A 6000-nucleotide genomic window follows, 5' to 3' on the forward strand; every position below is an offset into this window, starting at 1 on the left:
GGCAGGGAGTCTGCTTCTCCCTCTGACCCTCCCCCCTCTCATGTGCTTGCTCTCTCTCATTCTCTCTCTCTCAAATAAATAAATAAATTAAATAAATCTTTAAAAAAAAAAAAAAAAAAACTTCTAGGAGTGGAATTGCTACGTCCCAGCAATACAGACACCGGCCCATTTGCCCTCCACCCCCAGCAGAAAATGTCCCCACAGCTTCACGACCATTCAGCACTTCCTAGTCCTCTAATACATGAAACCCGATTTAAAAAGCCCTGTTTTTTTTCAGTGTTACTCCCATTGATCTAAGTCATATTTTGGATATTACTTAAGATAAATCATTTTTATCATGAAAAAGAAATCTCCTCCTCTGCCTAGCTTAAAAAAATTCCCATCAGGATTGCATATAGAAATTGTCAAACAATTTTGTTTAAACCCGTTGACACAGCTCCCTGACAGGAGTAGTTTCTTAATCTCAAATTGCCTTTGATTTCTTAAAATACAGTCTACTGGATGTTATGGCGAAGTCATTTAATGTACTTTCAAGTTTAATTTGTTGCTTGATGTTAAGAAATACTGTGATATTACTGCTCTAAGTGATTCGGATGTATTCTGAGAGTGACCCGGAAAACCCAAAGCATGTGACTCTTAGTATCAATCAGGTCAGTAAACTATGGATTGTCACCTGTTTTTGTATGGCCCAAGAGCCTTCGGGAATGATTTTTACATTTTTAGATGGTTGAAAAAAAGATTTTTTAGAAGAGTAATATTTCATGGCATGTAAAAATTATATGAAATTCAAATTCAGCACCCATAAATAAAGTTTTATTGGAACAGAGCCATGCTCATTTGTTTATATATTATCTATGGCTGTTTTCTCATTCACTCTGTTCAGAGTTGAATAGTTGCGACAGAGGTCACGTGGCCCACAAAGCTGAAAATATTCACTCTGTCTCTACATGAAAGGTTTGCCAAACACTGATATGAATTATTTAGTCAACAAAAGCTTATGAAGAACCTACTAGTGAATTTTGTGCTGTTGTTGAAGGAACTGGGAGATGTTTGCATCATCACTTGCATTATGGGCTTATTTATAGTTAAACCATGTTTAATTTGCATGTGAATAAATAATTGCCTATGTAGGGCTTTTAGTGATGTAAGCAGAAAGGGGGGAAGTGAAAGCATTCATTGATTAGTTCACTCACTCATTCATTCAATGAGCATTGATTGAGCACCTTCTCACTGCCAAGCACCTGGCTAAGTTCTGAGGACACAGAGGAAAACCTAAGGAGGTCCCTGTCGTCAAGGTGCTGTCATCTAGTGAGGAAAGCAGATAGAAAAATAATTTCCACACGTATGGGAAGTGCCCATATCGCCATGTCAGGGGGGACCCACACCATTTCCTACCCTCTTCTCCCTGGCCACCTAGTCACTTCCCCAGCCTCCCTTGCAGCTAGGGATAGACATACAACCAGTTTTGGTCAACAAGACATAGAAGAGAACTACTGAGAAGTGCCTGGGAAAACTCTTGAGATTAAAGGCAAAGCCACACATAACACCATCACTTTGTGCCTCTTGCCTACCTTTGAATTTGAATGTGATGGTGGTACAATGGGATTTGTGGCAGCCATCTTGTGATCATGAGGTGATGATCCTTGTTAGCATCCTCAAGCTGCTGCACCAAACCTGGAACTACCTACCTTCAGGGACTCTCATTCGAATGAGATCATTACATGGCATCATTGTTTAAGTCAGTGGTTCTTACCTGGGGGGTGATTTTACCCTTCAGGGGCTATTTGGTAATGTCTGGAGACATTTTTGGTTTTTGCTACTGGAAGGGGGTACTCCTGGCATCTAGTCGGTAGGGGCCAGGATTGTTGCTAAACATCCTACAATATGAAGGACAGCCCACACAACAAATAATTATCTGGTCCAAAATGTCCGTAGAGCCAAGGTGAGAGACCCTGGCTTAAGCCATTGTTGACCAAGTATGTTCATTACTGATACAGAGAATGTGAAAGGCTGGCCAGAGCCACAGGAGGGTGAGCGGACCGATGGCCACCTTAGGACATGGGAAAGAGGAGTGCAGGGAATTATTCACTGGCCTCACTCCCACAGCACCGTTAGGTTTGACGCAAGTTCCGTGAGAGGGCTGTGGTCCCCAGCCCCTCAGCTGAGGCCTCATCATGGGCTCCTCTACACCCCATGCTGCCACGGCCCGAGTCCCTTACTCTGTGGCCCAGGCTAGTGCTCATGGGAATCACCTCCTTGAACTTTCCCGCCAATTCTGCCAGGTCGGTGTCATTTATTCCCATTGTACAGCTATGAAAACTGAGGTTCAGAAGAACAGTGGTGTGCCATGGTTAACGACATGTTTGGAGACTGACTGACAGGTTCTCTTCTGCCATTTAGCCGTGTCACGTAAGCTTTTTGTCTTTTTGGGTGTCACTTTCCAAATCTGTAAAAGAACAATATCTACCTTATAAACATTATGATGGGGATAAAAAGAAATAACACACGTAAAAGCTCTTAGTACAAGGCCTGACATACAGTAAACATTTCCGCAAATGGCCGCTGTTGGCATTACTAGTCTAGTATGCCCACTGCAGGCGAGGAGCTGGATTGCAGTGCAGCTCTGTCCAAAGTCAAAGCCAGGCCCTCATGAGGGTCACCTGAGTTGCTCACTTGCAGTGGGGGCCCAGAAACAACTGAGGGAGGGGAGATTCTGGGAGCCCCTGGAGGGGCAGGAAAAGTCAGCGAGGCAGGGGAGCGTGGAGAGGGACTGAGATTCCTTGAGCACTTAAGGCAGGAGACCCAGAGCGCCTGGGTGGCTCAGTTGGTTAAGCGACTGCCTTCGGCTCAGGTCATGATCCCGGAGTCCCGGGATCGAGTCCCGCATCGGGCTCCCTGCTCGGTGGGGAGTCTGCTTCTCCCTCTGACCCTCCTCCCTCTCATGCTCTCTGTCTCTCATTCTCTCTCTCTCAAATAAATAAGATCTTAAGAAAAAGAAAAAAAAGCAGGAGACCCAAGTTCAGTCAGGGTCTCTCACCTTGGCTCTACGGAAGAAATTTTGAGACTGCCTCTGGACAGGGGATTTTGGTCCCTGGTCCTGACCTGGCTTGGGCAAGTGTGAAGTCACAGGGTTCAGGTACCTGTCACTGAGGAGAGCGAAGAAGACATCTCTCTAGGAAGCTGGGTAAGTGGAAGGTGCAAACGAGGTTGGGACTGGACTTTGAATTGGTGGATTCCAGGCAGAGGGTGTGGCCCCGGGAAGGAGGGCCTGTCCAGGCACTCGCTCTTTGCCCTTGGGCCTCACCATTTCCACAATGCAAATTCTCTTACTGGAGTGGCGGTTAGATTTCTGGGAATGGGGGTTCCAACCTCAGAAAGATTCTCCAGTGTCTCCTGGGAGAATTCTTCTGTTAAGTACGTCACTCAGAACCACCCCGCCCCCGGCTCCTGAGACTGGAGCACTCCCTTCCACCCACCCCTCTTCATTCGATACCTTCATTTTCCCTCGAGACCAAGTTTATCTTCCACGTCCCTGTGTTGCCTGCGCAGGCCACCCAAGAAGCTAAATGGTCTTTCTAAACAAACAAATATACAGACTCTCAGGGAGAAAAAAAAAATTCTCCATTTTGTGAATATGCCCCTGTTTTTGCAAGTTTTTGAGTTTGGGGCTATTCCAAATAGTGCTGATAAAAGCCCTCTTGTAAATGTTGCTTTGGGGGAGTGGGTGCACGCATTTCTGTTGCGTTTGTATCTAGGAATGGAAGTACCGCGTCAGAGGGTGGGTGTCTGCTCAGCTTTAGCGGACAATGCCACTCAATTTTCCAAAGTGGCTGCACCCAGTTTCCGCTCCCTCCGGCAGCTTAGGAGAGTTCTGGGCCCCCCACATCCTCTCTGACACTTGGCATTGTCTGTCAGAGAATTTACAATCGCACTACAGGCCACAGTATGGCTGAGACGTGAAAGAGAGAAAAGCCAGCCGTGAAAGAAAACATACACTCTGGTTCCCTTTACATAAAGCCCCCAAATGGGCAAAATAACCTAAGCTGTTAGAAGTTCTGATTGGGATACCCATGAGAAGCACGAGGAAGGCTTCCAGGCTGCTGGGATTCTGCTTCTTGATTTAGGTGCTGGTTCCACACCGAAATTTCCTCTTTGTGAAAATTCTGTATGGTTATGATTGGTGCACTTTTCTGTATGTGATACTTAAATGAGACTTTCAAAAAATATTCTGTCTCACTTTCCCCCTCTCCGTCGCTCTGTCCTCTTTCATCACAGCACTGACTGGGAACTGTCCCCACCAGAGTCCCCTCCATGGCCATGTGACTGGCACTCAGAAAGGCCTGTGATTGGTTTCATGCTCTGCTGTCTCTGTCTTGAAATAATTAGCACTTAAAAAAAAAGATTTTATTTATTTATTTTAGAGAGAGCGTGTGAGCACGAGCTGGGGGAGGAGCAGAGGGAGAGGGAGAAGCAGACTCCCCCCCCGGGGCTCGATCCCACAACCCCGAGATCATGAACTGAGCCAACACCAAGAGTCAGCCTTTAACAGACCGAGCCCCCCAGATCCCTGCACGAGGCTTGGTCTTTGACGGGCAGAGGGCCAGGGCTAGGTTGCCCCTCTGGCTGACTAGAGAAGGTGCCAATGCCCATAATGGCCCCAGGATGGCTCTCCCTCCTATGGGAGCCTGGGACTGTATGTACCCGTGCATGGACTACGGGGTCACAGGGGAGGTTCGCGGACGATGCCCCCTTGGTTCTGCCCCTGCTTTTCCATCTGCTTTTTTTTTTTTTCAATTGTGGTAAAATACACATAACATGAAATTTACCATTTTAACCATTTTAAAGGCTACAGTCCAGTGGCATTAAGTACATTCACTTTGTTGTACAACCAGTCTACCAGGCATCTCTAGCTCTCTTTCCTCTACCCAAACTGACACTTTGTACCCATGAAACAATACTCCCCACTCCCTCCCACCTGGTTGTATGATACTTCTGTGTGTCTCTCTTCCCAACTACACTGGGAACGCTATGAGGGCTGGGCGGGGCTTACTCACCTCTGAATGAGAAAGAGCACGCAGGATGCATGCTGCAGGAGGACCTGGCTAAGAAAAGAAGATGTGGTCCATCTATACAATGGAATATTACTCAGCCATCAGAAAGGATATACCCAACTTTTGCATCAACATGGATGGGACTGGAGGAGATTATGCTAAGTGAAATAAGCAGAGAAAGTCAATTATCATATGGTTTCACTTATTTGTGGAACATAAGGAATACATGGAGGACATTAGGAGAAGGAAGGGGAAAATGAAGGAGGGGAAAATCGGAGGGGGGAGACGAACCATGAGAGACTATGGACTCCAAGAAACAAACTGAGGGTTTTAGAGGGGAGGGGGGTAGGAGGATGGGTTAGCCCCGTGATGGGTAGTAAGGAGGGCACATACTGCATGGAGCACTGGGTGTTATACAAAAACAATGAATCATGGAACACTACTTCAAAAACTAATGATGTATTGTATGGTGACTAACGTAACATAATAAAATTAAATTAAATTAAAAAAAAACACAGTTTCATTAAATAAAAGAAAAGAAAAAATTGGAGGGAGGAGGACATAATTTAACCCTTATCTGAAGCCTGGGTCAGCTCTTGGGCTAATCAATCCTCTAAATTCAATGTTGAGACAGTGCCCAGCACATAGCTGGATCCCAAACCTATTTGCTGGCAGAATGAATAAAATGTTAGTAAACGTGCTACCAATAGTAAAATATTGGCCCTTTATTGAGCACTTCCAGGTGCTAGGCATTCTTAATACACAGAAAGGATGGAGGGGCGCCTGGGTGGTTCAGTTGGTTAAGTGTCTGCCTTCAGCTCAGGTCATGATCCTGGAGTCCTGGGATCAAAACCAGGCTCCCTGCTCAGGGGGAAGCTTGCTTTTCCCTCTCCCTCTGCTGCTCCCCCTGCTCATGCTCTCTCCTGCCCTCTATCTCTCTCTAATAAAT

The sequence above is a fragment of the Phoca vitulina genome, unplaced genomic scaffold (assembly GCF_004348235.1).
Source record: "Phoca vitulina isolate PV1807 unplaced genomic scaffold, GSC_HSeal_1.0 scaffold11, whole genome shotgun sequence".
Taxonomy (NCBI): Eukaryota; Metazoa; Chordata; class Mammalia; order Carnivora; family Phocidae; genus Phoca; species Phoca vitulina.